This window comes from Cydia splendana, chromosome 8 (assembly GCF_910591565.1).
Source record: "Cydia splendana chromosome 8, ilCydSple1.2, whole genome shotgun sequence".
Classification (NCBI taxonomy): Eukaryota; Metazoa; Arthropoda; class Insecta; order Lepidoptera; family Tortricidae; genus Cydia; species Cydia splendana.
Genome location: NC_085967.1, coordinates 20,862,455 through 20,878,638, shown reverse-complemented (window position 1 = coordinate 20,878,638; position 16,184 = coordinate 20,862,455). Strand labels below are relative to the sequence as shown.

Here is a 16,184-nt window from a genome sequence, read left to right as displayed (position 1 = left end):
GAATCATATTGCCATCTTTAGCCAGTTCGCGTTGAATTTGTTTCGAAACTGCGACTTTCTTAAAGCGTCTTTGTATGATCAATACGGATCTTTGTATGTTATGTTGACTCAGCTTGAGTCATAGCTGCATTTACTTCATATGCGAATAATAAATACTTACATAATTTGTAGTTTTCGAACGGATACAAAAATACATACTATAAAGGTATCTAGGAGTCATTTACTATGTACACACATTTTAATGACTAAAGGCATTAGACACGACGCCTAACATCGCTAAAAATCTGGGCAAAAAGTCTCTAAATGTATTTACTACTTATCGATTCAATGTTCGGGTTCCAACCTTTAGAGGACCCCGGCTACATATTACAGGAATATAAGATATATATGTAATGACTTCTCCAACTTCACCTAATACCTAATTATCACGCTAAAGTACCTACATTAATTCAGTGTGCCTAAATAGTATCTCACAGCGCTAATTAGGTTAATTCATATAACCTTTCCAGCTAAAATAAATTAATTGTTTCTTAGGTATATTTAACATCCGCAAACGCTGGTGGCCTAGCGGTAAGAGCGTGCAATCCGGAGGTCGCGGGTTCAAACCCCAGCTCGTACCAATTAGTTTTTCGGAACTTATGTACGAAATATCATTTGATATTTACCGGTCGCTTTTCGGTGAAGGAAGATATCGCGAGGAAACCGGACTAATCCCAATAAGGCCTAGTTTACCCTCTCTCTGGGTTGGAAGGTCAGATGGCAGTCGCTTTCGTAAAAGCTAGTGCCTACGCCAAATCCTGGGATTAGTTGCCAAGCGGACCCCAGGCTCCCATGAGCGGTGGCAAAATGCCGGGACAACACGAGGAAGAAGAAGAAGATTTCACATCCGCAAACAGATCCCACACCACGGTGCTTGTGAACCATAAACCCGCTCCTAATTTAAATCCTCTTGAGATTTCAATTGCACTGGAACTTGCGAAATGGGTGCAGCTCATAAAGGAACGCTGATAAGTCAGGAATGTTTTATTATGATACACTGTGGGAATGTTCGTTGGTTTTAGACGAGGTATTAAATAGGCTAGCTAGTGCATAGATTAATGAATAGTACAGTCAGCGTCATATAGTAGGTAGCATCCTAAGTACCTATTCAAATAGTTCGGTACACCTATGCCTATGGCAAAAAAATATTTTGGTCACTAATATCAGTGTGTGCTGCTAGAGCGTGTAATAAATGGGTCACAAACGTTTAAAAGGAAACCGGCATCTTTTCTGTGACTTTACGAAAGTTAACGATTTGGGTAAGTACATTTTTCAAAGACTTTCATCATACATAGGTACTTAAGAAGACAAATTTTAAGAAGTATATAGGTTTAAACATGTCGAATTGTCTATACATAAAGTACGAAAATTAGGCTTTAAATTTTGTTTATTTTAATTACCTATGTTGTCCACAGGAAGTTCGCATAACCTTAAAAAATACTATAAAAGTTTTTGACTCAAATGTTGTACAAAATGGTGATAGACATATTTTTATTAATCAGATATGCGGAAAGAACATATTATATAACACTATAATATAATTTATGACTTCTTGATAAGATGATGTCGATGATGATATTAAGCAAGAGTAGGTCCTACGTAGGTCTCGCTAAAGTGTAGTTTCTCCGAGCGTGAAACAATCCGTTATTTCTAGCAACAATATAATTCGTGTAATTGGAATGCGTTCCCAGTCGTTCTAATTCTTAGAATTGTGTCCAGACGTGACAAAATAACTTGTAATTAAAACGTTTCCGCATATCAACAGCTCATTATAAAACTGTGGCTTTTAACATTTAAATTCGACGGATAGTAAGAAAAACACGCACTGAAGAACTTTTCATCGTACGAAATTGTTGCACTAGCGTAGCGTAGTGTAGTGTGTAGTGTGTGTGTGTGCTGTGATAAATTTCAATGGGCCAATACTTACTCAAAACACAGTCATTCAATTAATCAGTTGAATATTATAAATCGAACAACAATTGTGAGGATAAACGATCAATTGCCGTTGTCGTGCAAAACAATAAAAAATCAACACTCGAACCAACTCGAACTAACGGTCAACGAACGAAATATGATTCACGGCTGACCAATAAAAACTAACGTCGTAAAAGGCGATTTAAACACGTATAATCAAACGAAATAAGAAGGTCAAAGGAGTAAAAACACGTCATAGTATTCTGAGTATTCGCGAGTTAGTAGCCTTACCGTGAGTCACAGGTGACGGCTACACAATGACTCATTATGTAATTAGTGTACAGAATCAGTTGATGAGATTCACATCGGAAAAATTAATAAAACCTAGCCCTTGAGAAACATGCACGTATTTCAATAACAAAACTTCCGTGAAACACAGACATATTAAAACACATACCTACATATGAATATGTCGAGTGTTTATCGACTTAAAATACGCGAGTGACCCGTTCTTAATATATTTAAACATAGTGTAGGTAGTCAGAGCGTTTTCCGAGGTCTTCCGTTTGTACAAAAATATTTTTTAGACAATTTAGATGAACTAGATTAAACATTACTATTATGGGTCCTATTACTGGGTCATTTCATCTAAAAATGTACGAATATAAAATATTAGATTTTCACTAGACGAACTCCACTGCATCAGTTCCAACTAGTATAAGGTTTACTCTATTTTATATGTATGTTATGCAGTTCAGTCGCTATGTTTAAACTATGGCGGTATATTCAAGAATTCGCTTACATTGTCGAGTTACAGTATCAGGGAAACGAGGTTACTGTTTTCTGAAATTTATTGCTCATACAATTTGCTTTAGTCTGTGGTGCCGGGATATTTTATTACATATTGAAGGTACTATCCAGATGAAGCAATATTTATAAAGGTACTGTTAGAATTTATACTATTCAGCATTACTGCTGCAGTGATTTGGCGTGACATTACTGCCGATTGTATTGCTGTCAAAAATGTCTAGTTCGGTGTTACTGTTCGGATTTTTGACATTTTGTATGACCTGTGATCGGGGATCACGTTTTGCTTTTCACATTGAAAACAAAGTGTCGGAAGGCTCGGCCCGGACCTGGATGCCCAGTCAATATGCCAATCGTTTGCGCTGTATAAGCGAACGAAACGCTAATGTCTCTCTGTCGCGCGTATGGAAGAGTGGTTAGAGAGGTTTTACCGTTTCGTTCACTACGGCGCAAACGATTGGCGTTTTGGCTAGGCCCTCTGAACCATTTTAACGTGAGTCTACCCTAAAGGTCTGCGGGGCCCATTGTAACCTAGTCCCAGAAATTAGCACTACAAACGTTTTACAAAAGCGACTGACTCCAACTTAGAGTGAAAACTAACTTATTGAGATTAGTTCGGTTTCCTCATCATGTGCTCATCCGAAAAGCGTTGGTAAACTTCAAATCATATTTCGTACATTTCATACACAAAAAGCACTCGACCCATAAGAATCCCCATTGAACGAACTGACCCACTTCGTCTCATTCAGTGCGCGTACGCATGGGAAAGCTATTCTCGTAAATGGAACGACTGTCAATTGCCCAAACATTGTGCAACGTTCGATTATGAGTTACGACTGTGGTTTATGCTGTGGATTTTATGAGGAGCTTTTTGTACGATGCAACAATGGAATGGAGAATAAATGTTATTGTCTGTGTGCCAAGTAACTGTAGATGGAATTATTTTAAGGGCGTATCACGAGTTACTGACAGTGTCAAAACTGACATAATACGCTACGTCTACGTAACTTACTTTCTAATTATTTATTTAAAATATAAGTCAGGCAATAAGGCCCATATTACAAATACCTTACAGACTAACATATGTACATATATGTATTTTAAAAAACTTAAAAAATAAACACTATTAGTGCGACAAAACGGCGTGGCTCCGTTGAATCGTCTCGTCTGGTCTTGTGTCGGATTCGGCAGTTTGCCCCGGAACCTCCGAAACACGACACCCTTCGGCCAGAAGTCGGCGCACTAGATGGTCCCCTGCAGCGGTCGCGGCACGCGCACCACAAAAGAGTTGAAGTGCACGTAGTGGCGCGATCGAAGCTAGAACACCCTCCTCTATGCATCTCGCTCGTACTGGCATATTAATGCGAGCGAGATGTATAGAAAGTAAATTACGTAGAAGTTAGCGTATATGTCAGCGTTGACACTAGCTGTCAGTGACTAGGACACGGGTATAGGTTACCGAAGTCACGGTGCAATGAGTCAAATTTCCTTTATATTCAATCTCTTAAGCGTTCACTCATTTCGTTTTGAGGCCAAGTCCAACTCGCTCTTGTCCGTTTTTTTTTTCAGCCCTATAGGATGGGGTGTCGTTAGATAGGTCTTTCAACTTTGACTATTGAAGCCTAAAAGACGTAAAAATATGAATTTTCAAGTAAGTTACTTACTTTATGATCTCCTCAAAAAAAAAGCAAAAAGTGGGTCGCGCTAAACCGCAAGGGTACGAGATAGCAGATCGATCTTTATGTACCTTAGTAAACCTTTATAATAAAGAAATTCTCTACAAAACCTATGTAGGTATGTATTACTGTGCTGTTTGTTTTTTTGCAACAAAGTGTACCTATTATTTACATGCTTAAATATTGTTTAAAAGAGTAACGCACCTGCTATCTATGGCTACACACGGAACCAGCGCAAGCGCACGTCACTAAGTGGAATGTAGTGTTCGCGCGAACAAAGATTTATTATCGCGAACAATCGGACACCGACGCGATGCGATTTACGCGATGCCATGGGATAAGGGCATAGATAGCCTAGTGTTACAAGTACATTGTTCTAAATGTATCTGAACAGAAGGGCGTAACTTTTACATTGATTTATTTTATGAAGAGAGGACGTAAAGCCAGCAAATTAGAGGGAACAAAAGATATGGCGCGCCGCGCGAAACATTACGTTTGTGACGGAAGATATGACAACCACGCGGGTTTTATTTTTATCTTAATTACTCTGAAAAACTGATTCTTACCTACGCGGCGAGCGTGCACGCTCGCAGATGCAAAGGAGCCCATCATGATGGGCTCCTTTGCATCTGCATCTGCTATGATATGCAGGCTAATGATTATACAACTGATGAAAAGAAAAGAAAATTAGTCATGTTTTTCGTGACATAACTCCGTGACGAGTAAATCTGTGCTAAGATATTTTAGGTACTGATACTGGTATTGATAGTCAAATATCGAGATTCGCCTGGCTTTAAGAATTCATTACACCGATACTCACGATAAAAATATCGCCCATCAATACGGTATGTGCCTTTTAAAAGGCCGTACAACCTATCGGTAAACCGTACCGTACTGAATGCAGTTAATTTTCAAGAATCTCACCTCCCTATTTAGGAAGCGGGTAAAAAGGTGCGCCAGCGCCGTTACGTTCCGGATCTAGGTGCAGAAAAACATACTCAGGCGATATGTGTAAGGAGTGGAGTAAGGTTATACTCTGTATCTTTAGGTATTTAAATAAAAGTAAACAAAATCTAACCTCAAATGGCTCGTTAAGCCAGTTGAGGGAAGATAACACATTACAAGAGAAAACATTACACGATCAAATAATGTGGGTTAAAGTCAGGCTCCAATTTCACCACGGTGACAGGTGCGACAATTGTAAAACATCACTGTTGCTGACGTCACATGCATCCATGGGCTACGGTTACCGCTTACCATCGGGCGGGCCGTATTCCTGTTTGCCACCATCATTGTTTTATTAAAAAAAACTTTATTATATCGGAAAAAACAGATATTTCTCTTGCTAAGTTTATGACAATTGTCACAAGAAACACTACAATTGTCACGAAATTCCGACATATAAACTCATTACCTGTCAAGAATTACCTACAATTCTTCTAAATCTTGACAATTGTCAGAAACTTCGCAAAAGAAATATCTGTTTTTTTCCGATATAATAAAGTTTTTTTAAATAATACAATGATGGTGGCAAACAGGAATACGGCCCGCCCGATGGTAAGTGGTAAGCGTAGCCCATGGATGCCTGTGACGTCAGCAACAGTGATTTTACAATTGTCGCACCTGTCACCGTGGTGAAATTGGGGCCAGGTCGTTCAGTGACTGATCTAAGCGGTTTTGTAATTGGTCAGTTAACCAATAAATGTTATAACTACCCGAAAATGTATAAATTGTTTGTTTACTTTTATTTAAATACCTAAAGATGCAGACTATAGTTATCGGACAATACTTGAGAATAGTGAACTATGGGCTTACCACGGCTAAATATGGTTTTTAGATTGTTTATATTTAAATAATCTTTGAAAGACAGCCACGACAAAACTTGTCGCATAGCAATTTATCACACTTTTATTGATCATAGTTACTAGTTAGTCCAGAGTGGAGCTGCGAGAGCTGCGTTCTCGAGGGTACATATGGAAATGTAAGTGGCGAGTTGGAGATATGTAGTAGTAGTAGTAATCACTTTATTGTACACAACACAGGTTTACATAAATAAATTACAGTAATGGAAGTACAAAGGCGAACTTATCCCTATAAAAGATCTCTTCCAGCTAACCTTCCACACAGTCTACACACACAACACACACACACACACACAGGGTTTAACAGTCTAGTGACACCTCTCTACCCTCAGCCTTCATATCGATGTTGAGCTTGAGCCATCCTAGATGTCGCTTTTTATGGGGGCCCATCTTGAAGGGGCGAGTCACCGTCTGCCGGAAATAAAGTTGAATACCGTTTTACAAGACGTCAGTATTTAGTCCATCGCTTTCACCCAATAGCCTAGTTCATTCTAGATTCCATTAATCCTCAATAGTCCTTACATCCCAGCGGGTACTGCCTCTGCGTGCGTCCCATGACACGGGCAAGGGCAGCATCCGCTCGGTGTAGGTTAGGTACCCCTTACATCTCAAAGGGTCAAAAGCCCGTATTGCCTTTGGCTCCGCATACCATCCCCAAATGTCCGCAACACGATTGTTTCGTTATGGATTAAATTACATTTAAACCAAAACAATCTAAACATGTGCCTATAACAAGAACATAATAAGTCCGCACGCATCCTTGCGTTTTTGCCGCACTAATTGCGCGCCCGTTACTCAATGCGCGGGAGTTCTGCAAAAGGGCCGTTTTTTCACGTAACTGTAGTGCCGGATTAGGAGAGCCCGTTAACGGACTTGCGATTTTATCCGGCGTTCAACGGTTTAGTGCGAGTGTGATTGTGTTTACGGAGTTACTGAATGCAAAAACACGCCAACGTCGGTGAAATAAACTATAAATACTAAACACTAAACTTTAAATTCAAATATTAGGTCCCTGTCACACTAACGTACGAATTTACAAGTGCGACAGAGAGGCAACACGTGGAACGTGGTTCGCGGTAGGCCCTCAGAAGCTTAGAAAATTGGGACGTTTGCCCCAGCAACCGGCTATTATCTATACTAGGTATCTATAGTTTTAACCGATGTCACGAACACGAACAACAAATAAATACCTATAATTGGAAACAATGGAATAATCGTTTCCCCTTTTATTTCAAATTAGCGAGCTATCTGAATCTAGGAGCGAATCGCACATGAATTCTATTAGGGAGAGCAATAAGGCGTGCGTCCACCGTTGACCTGCCTTTATTCACACCCCATACAGAGTATTCGGCCCAAACAAACCAGCGGCGGTATCGTGACAACCAAACCAAACCGAACCACCCCGAGTTCAGAGTTGAGTTTTGGTTGTTCCAAATGATTTTATCCACAGTTAATCGAATCAACACTTGATAAAATCAACAATATCAACATGCAATAAAATGATCTTTTCGTTGACAGCCTCCTATATGCCGACGACGCAGCCTTCGTTGCTAACTCTGAACGCGAGCTTCAGTCAATGGTGAGTCAATGCTCACAGGCGTGTTCCCTGTTTGCTATGTCCATTAACACGAGGAAGACCGTTGTGCTAGCACAAGTTAATTCTGTGGCACCAGCTATCTCACTGAATGGCACGCTGTTAGAGATAGTTGACAGATTTTGCTACCTAGGATCGACCGTAACGAACAACCTCTCGCTTGATGCGGAGGTCGACATACGTATCGGCAAAGCGGCGACCACGTTTGGGAGGCTTAGTACTCGAGTATGGCAAAACAAGCATCTCACAACAAAGACCAAAATGCTGGTTTTTCAGGCTTCTATATTAAGCATACTCTTGTACGTAGCTGAAACCTGGACGACGTATGCAAAAATAGAACGTCGTATTAACTCTTTCTACATGCGTTGCCTTCGTAAGATCCTAGGAATATCATGGCAAGACAGGGTGACAAACGAAAGGGTTCTAGAAATTGCACAGCTGCCTAGCTTAACAGCGTTTCTCAAGCAGAGACGTTTGCGTTGGCTAGGGCATGTGCACAGGATGGAACCCTCTCGACTACCTCGTCGTGTTCTTCTTGGTGCGGTTGCGAATGCAAAACGTAACGTTGGGAGGCCGTTGCTTCGCTTTAAAGATAGCGCAAAGAGGGACATGATTGCCTTCCATATCGACCACCGAGACTGGGAGAGGCTCGCAGAGCAGCGGACGGAATGGCGCAAACGTGTTGTGGAGGGTCGCAAGTTTTGTGATGAGACCTGGTTCGCCACACTCGCTGACAAGAGGCAAAGACGACGACAAGGTGTCTCAGTACCGGTTTCCGCAAACTTCTCTTGTCAGACCTGTGGTAGACCATGTCGGTCTCGCATCGGTCTATTCAGCCACCAAAAACGGTGTTTCTCCGGTGTTACACCATAAATTGTCTGCTATAGACGAAAAGGCCTATGATGATGATTTGACGTGGATGCGAAATCTGACAGTTGTAAGTACGTCGAATTTGGCCCCTGGTTTTTTAACTATTAGGAATACTAGTTGGAACTCAGGGTCTGTCGTAACTCAACCTGATAGGATCAGCATTAGCGCGAACGGATCTCTATCCCACTGTATCAAACAAAATGTCGTAACTCAGTTGAAAGCTTGGATGAAGATACGACATTTTGGAAGAGAACAGCATCTCTATTTCGCGGTATTGTACAAAATGTCGTAACTCAGTGGAAAGCTTGTATGAAGATTTGTCGTTTCGTGGGCTTCTAATATGATGCTGAGGTGGAACGGTTGCAAACTTGTGCTTATCTGTTTGTCGGCGTCTAAATAGTCGTGATCGTGATTATGAAAAAAAAAAAAACAGGTGTCATAAAGAATGAAGTTGAACCAGAAAATATGTAGACCAAGAGTTATTCATCATCATCATGTCAAACCTCAAAAATATTAATTTTGCAATCTGAAACCTAGCGCGCCATCCTTCTATAATATAAGCGACAAAATGAAAATAAAATATGTATTTACATTGAAGTGAGAACCATTCACACTGCGAGTAATGTAGTATTTTTTTAAAATAATATACGAGGCAAAAGAGCAGACGAATCGCAATTGGTAAGCAATTACCGTCGCCAATACGAGTAGGGACACATGTACAGTGAGCCGCGAAAATGCATGGAGAAATTATGAATGAATTCATTGATAATGTCGCCATGCACTTTTGCGGTACACCAGCACCAATTTTAGTAAATACCTAAAGCTTCATTAACGTCTTAAAAGTTAAACGAGCACATTGCCATGACATGAGTATCCTTACATAATAGTATTAATAGTTAAAGTTGATAAAACAACTATAATCAATATAATTAACGGCATGCGCCGGAGCCGCCCCGCCCTATTGATAAACTTTTAGGGTTGTCTCTGAAATGTATATCAACAATCCCTGCTAATATTCATCATCATCATCATTTTAGCCTTCTGTCGCCCACTGCTGAACATAGGTGTCCCTTAGTGTATGCCACTCATCCCGGTACAAATATATTAAATGCGAGAGAATCTGTCTGAAGAAGAGTCTGTCATTCTGTTACCTCTTCACTCCACGCAGACAGAGTTGCGGGCAGAAGCTGGTATGGCATATCTTCCGTTCGTGACTTTGTTTTCGTAGATACATAGAAAATGTATATAATAAACACTACATATGTCTTTCTCCGGGTCTCCAACTATCTCCATACCAAATTTCATCTTTCAGTGGCTTAGGTATGAAGAAGTAACAAACGACATCTGTCTGGAACTCTACTTCCCTGAACAACTGAGTAACTCCTGGAGGGCTAAGATGGTCGGCTCTTTATCATTTGTCACCATGCCTGTCACCTTCTAACAAATATGTAAGTGCGAAAGTGACGCATGACATGACAGGTGATAAAAATGCGACCATGATACCGCTTCAGAATTACATGAGTGACCCATTATCACTAATTGTGCCGATTTTTATTTTGACGTCGGTTTTATTGAACAGAATTCGATATTTTTTTTGGATATATATATCATAGGTATACAGATTTCCCTATCGTCTACAAATATCTCATTTTAAACACACACACACACAAACCCGGAGCATATCTGTACAAATTTCTTTCTTCTCTGTGTTTAGTAATCTTTGATATAAGTAGTATTATTTTACTTTTAAGTATCAGACCTGTATCCTACGCATCTTGTTGGTAAATCTTAGGTTCAATGCCCCACAGTCCTCACGACACAGGCTCGACCTAGTGTGAGGGCTATTGTTTGTTCTAAGAAACTGTTGTACATATTCTATAGTTAATTTTAATTGAATTTAATTACTAAGGTTTCATGTCATGTCAATTTGGAAAATAAATATATTTGTATTGTATTTGTATTTGTAAAAATTAGCAACCCTAGCGAGGTCGGTCACGGGCGCGTGCACGCGCGCACAATGGAGCGCTTTTGTAAGCTACAACACCGCGTTATCCTGTCATCGCAGCTTACATACTTACATGCACGGAGCTCGCCTATTTTATTCATGGCGACGGATCGGTCACACATACTGCCCGATTCGAACTCTAAGATACGTCAATTCATAGATCTAAAAACGATTACATAAGTATATGGATTAGATGTGTCAGTGTCAAAAGTTACGTTTTAGTTTGAAGAAACGTCACGTTTGACACTGACATATCTAATCCATATCGTTTCTAGATCTATTAACTAACGTATCTTAAAGTTCGAATCGGGCCGATAGGTTTAAGGTTCCATGTGCCGGCCTGAACCGTGGGTCTCTTTAAATTAATTAAAAGGGAACTGCACGGATCCACGTTCCGGCATAAAAAAGGTTAAAAGTCGTTAGTGCACTGTTTGCGCTGAAAAATATCTGTCTCGCATAGCTAACCTGTGGAATGAACTGTCGCCCGCGGTATTTCCTTCCTTCCAACCTTCAAGAAAAGAGCGTACTCCCATCTTAAAGGCCCGCAACCCACTTGCAACCTCTCTGGTGTTGCAGGTATCCGTGAGCGATGGTAGTTGCTTACCATCGCGATTCGTCTACTCTTTTGCCTCTTATATCATAATATCATACAAAAAGTAGAAACCTACCTTACAAAAATATACCTATTTTAAAACAACGTCACACTACGTCATATGACTGCGTGCTTGCTAAATAGAGCCGACAGACACTTTCCCAGATAGGTACGTAATGAGTCCATTTCTATATGTTTGACAATAGCCATTGAAACCCTTAAGGCGGGCTATTTGTCCAATATGGCTAAACGGCGGTCGCCTCGACCGTTATGGATGCCTTGTGGTCGCCTTCAATGCGAGGCAAATGCAGTGAGGCTATTGTGTATTCTGAGCGCTGTTTTATCGAGTTTTGACGATTGCTTTAAGCACGGCCACCATGAGCTGGCATTTGACGTTTGCGATCGAGTTCGCGCAATAATGACTACGACGAGTATATCGAGTAAAGTCGTTTTGCAAAACTTTTTTGGACATGCGTTTTGAGAACATTATAAATACGTTTATCTGTCTGGGTAGCGCTACCTATCTAATTATCGGTATACCTACTGATAGGTATTAAATTGTAAGACCAACAGAGTGAATTGCAAGAAAAATGTGCATAGTTAAGCACCTGTAATTAATCTAAAGTTAATTGATTCCATTGTGTTACCACAGTTAAGCCATTTCTATTTAAGTTAGATGCATGAAAGTGTGTTAGCATATGCTATAGACTTATATGTGTACGAATTAAGTACCTACAATAAATACAATACAATACAATTTACATGGTTAATTTTCGTAACACAAATGAATCATTTAAGTTAAGACTAATCACAGCTTCTTAACTGCGCTTACTTACGTATTTTTTATTTGCAATTCGCTCAACATTCCTTTTTAAGAATCTGATGTCTGATTATATAAGTTTTTCGATAAACGATTATCACTCGGCACCTTGAGCTTTTCGAAAAGCGTTTCCAATGTATTTAAATGTGCATACTATTATATTGAAAGTTAATTCCAACACGGTCTGGGTATGCGTTTCATTCCCTTGCCGGTCAGTGTGTAGAGCCCTTAAATGGTCGTATTCGAGTGTCCAGGCGCAGACAAATCGCCGCTATAAAGTGCGCATGAGATGCACATTTCCTTTAGGGTTCCGCGCAAGTTAGGAATGTGACGCGATATGAGATTTTCAAGGATTTTTTTGACGTGATAACGTCTTATAAATCGATGAACACCGGTAGCATGCACGAAAAACTGTCACGTTGTGGACAGATCTCCATGGTAACGTTGTGGACAGATCTCCATGGTAACGTTACGGCCACGTTTTCTTATGACGTTATCACGCAAAATTATCGTCCGTAAACCGACTTTACAGACAACCATATTTTTTTATATTCAAAGAAAAATGGAAATAAAAATCCATTTCCGGTAAAACTCGAAAGCGATGCATTCAAGAAGCGGTGAATTTTTAAATTTTTCCTTATAACGTTTCATGAAATCTTAATAATCTTGGCTGGATGGTCTCTACCATACAATTATCTACCATATAATACGTAATTTGAATCTTAGATATTATACATTCTTGAATGTAGCTATGAGATCGCATAGTAAATAATGTCAATAAATACATCTGTTTGTACAAGTGCTGCAAAATCTACACATTTCGGGAAATAAGGTTTTTCATGAAGCCTTTCAGGTGGCATGATGGTCTAGCGGTATGATTCTCGCTTTGGGTGTGAGAGGTCCCGGGTTCAAATCCCGGTCGTGCCCTATTTTTGGCAGATACTTCACCGAGTATTTCACACCCACCCAGCATTTCCAAATTAAAGATAAGTTCAGCCCGATTCGAACTTTAAGATACGTCAAATATTAGATATGTCAGTTCTGTGTGAGGAAACGTCACTTTTGACACTGAAATATCTAATCCATATCGTATCTAGACGTAATTTTTGATATATCTTAAAGTTCTAATCGAGCCGGATATCTCTGCAAAGAGAGCCTTTACGAGCGTGTGTGGTGAAAAGGTTTTCTCATAAAGCTTATCCCTTGCACCCCGCCCTCCCCACGGGCGCGCAATAATATAATGTGGCGACGCGATAATGAATGCCCCATTGTCCTCCGAGGATAGCTGCTTACACGTCTATCATTTGTATTTCGCCAATCGTGAGACAGAGAACGATATACTACGTATATCTCTCTCACGTACGTAAAGCAGTGACGTTTAGTGTAGGTCAGAATAGTTTAATGGCTAATTATTGGCGTAAAGCCAGGAAATTAGTAAGAAATTAAAGATTTGGCGCGACGCGCGAAACTTGCGACGGAAGATTTGGCGATCGCGCGGGTTCTCTGAAAGAATATAGGTACTTACTTGTATTTAAAATGTTGCCTAAATACCCTTCGGCTATCATTTGGTATTGGTATCTTAAATTATACTGAATTCGTGATTTTTAGGGTTCCGTACCCAAAGGGTAAAACGGGACCCTATTACTAAGACTCCGCTGTCCGTCCATCCGTCCGTCCGTCCGTCTGTCACACACACAGCTGAAATTTTCACAGATGATGTATTTCTGTTGCCGCTATAGGTAACAACAAATACTAAAAACAGAATAAAATAAAGATTTTAGTGGGGCTCCCATACAACAAACGTGATTTTTGACCGAAGTTAAGCAACGTCGGGCGGGGTCAGTACTTGGATGGGTGACCGTTTTTATAGATAATGCTTCGTTTGCGAGTCCGACTCGCACTTGGCCGGTTTTTTTCCATGGCATTTACCCTACATGAATACGTAAAAAATAAAATTTGAAAAAAAAGCTACATTCTTACATTTGTACTTGTATTTTTTATTCCCATTGATTATAATGAAGTCGTCCGTCGACGTTTGACAGGATCAGATATCTTAATTGTCATCTTATCTTATATCTTAACCTTATCCGATCTTATCTTCCAAAGGACCGCCGTGGCAGATCACGTCCGTTTAAGTGCTAATGAAATGGTTGTAACCGGCAATTAATATTAATTGATTGTGATTGTGGAGACAGGAAGTCACGTATTTCATTTGCAGTTTACATGATGTGACATATTAATTAACACATTCGAAGCGGCAACGGGGCAACGCCAAACGAGTGAATTGCAAAAATTTTTTACGTAAGTAAGCGCAGTTAAGAAGCTGTGAGTAGTCTTAACTTAATTGATTCATTTGTGTTACGAAAATTACTTAATTCGTACACATATAAGTCTATAGCATACGCTAACACACTTTCTTGCATCTAACTTAAATAGAAATGGCTTAACTGTGGTAACGCAATGGAATCAATTAACATAACTATGTACTTACAATTTTTTTGCAATTCACTCAAACACAAACTTACTGGCAGTGCTTTACGAGACATATATTTCCCGTATGAGGAATGCCTGTTTTGCGTTATGATTATGACCTGCATTTTCCCGTACTATATCTTGATTTTAGGTCACTAAAATCCTACAATATTATCGAATACCGAATCCTTGTGTATACAACTACCCGTCGCCCCGGATCTGTGTAAAATTCCAGAAGTTATAGACGTTTTTAAAACCCTTAATTTTAAGGTAATACGCTTCCCTTGCCATACAGGACACATATAATACTAGTGATCGAATAATAAAGAATCGATAATAGCATTTTAATTGAGAAAACATTTTCTAGACCCTTAAGAAGCTTAACATAGTTATAATGTTTTTGGCGCTTAAGACTTTAATATACTGAGCACATAACAAATGAGTTTTCGTCAATACCCATCACAACATGAAGACAAAGGCTCTACGCATCATCGGCACATAATAGTGAATGAGATTTAATGAACTAGAGGTGAGGCCAAGCGTGGACTTTGTATGGGTTCAGTAAAAAAATCATGGTTTTTTTTTATACCGTTAGCGCTAGATAAAAGGAAAATATAAATTAATTAATCAATCGCCAGTTCCTTTTATTTGAGTCGGCCTATACTTTATATGTAGGTATGTACTATTACCTTATGATGTCCCACTTTTAGAGAAAAACTAAGATACTCGGTGGGTTAAGGGTTAACAATTAAGCGCATGTCTCTACTGTGAACATATACACCAAATTAAGACTTGGAAAGCTTAATTTTCTGAAAAAAGTTTTCTTTCTCTTATCTGCATATGGAGATAAATACATAAATACCTACTTCATTTCTAAAATTATATCTAACTATAAAATCATTACATAGTTACCTAATGTATTAGTTATTATGTACTGATTTTATGAAAGCAAATGTTTTACTCCTGTTATTAAAGAAGACGGTTCTTTAGCTATTGTTGTTATAATTATAGGTGGTAGAGTATTTAAACTTTACCACATATATTTTTTAACTTAGTTCAGTTTAAGCTCTTTCAACAACTTTAAGTAGGTACTTAACACAGAAGCTGTAGATGTATAAATTAAAAACATATCACTAATTTACAATTAAGAATTCTTTTAAATACTTTGACACTCATGTTACGAATAACATAGTTTTAAATTGGTTTCTCAAACATAATTAAAGCAGAATCCTAAAATACGAGACGTTACGAGATTTTCAATCACAAAAACTAAACGGATCGTGCGTGACCGATTCTCAGTAATTTCTAGCGAGGCCGAAACATGCTTGAGATTTTGAGATACCATCAATTCCGCTGGGCCATACAAAGGGGTGAAAATTAACCTTTTTTTATATATACAGGTGAAGCCATTTATCCTACAAATACGTGTACATGTAACAGTCGTAGTTGGTAGAGACCCTGCCTATAAAGTAGGAAGTCCCGGGTTCGAATCCCGGTTAGGGCATTTAATTGTGTGTTTATAACGGATATTTG

At 39.3% G+C, this 16,184-nt stretch overlaps 1 protein-coding gene, 1 long non-coding RNA gene and 1 other non-coding gene across 6 annotated transcripts in view; 2 read left to right on the top strand and 1 right to left on the bottom strand.

Moving 5' to 3' along the window:
* LOC134793034 (uncharacterized) overlaps window positions 1-16,184 on the top strand; it is a 459,561-nt gene that overhangs the window by 91,188 nt on the left and 352,189 nt on the right. The gene's annotated exons all lie outside the window — the stretch shown is intronic.
* LOC134793002 (integrin alpha-8) overlaps window positions 1-16,184 on the bottom strand; it is a 199,155-nt gene that overhangs the window by 36,800 nt on the left and 146,171 nt on the right. The window lies entirely within an intron of this gene.
* Window positions 13,035-13,106, top strand: Trnap-ugg (transfer RNA proline (anticodon UGG)). The gene has a single exon. It is a non-coding gene; the product is annotated as a tRNA-Pro (tRNA).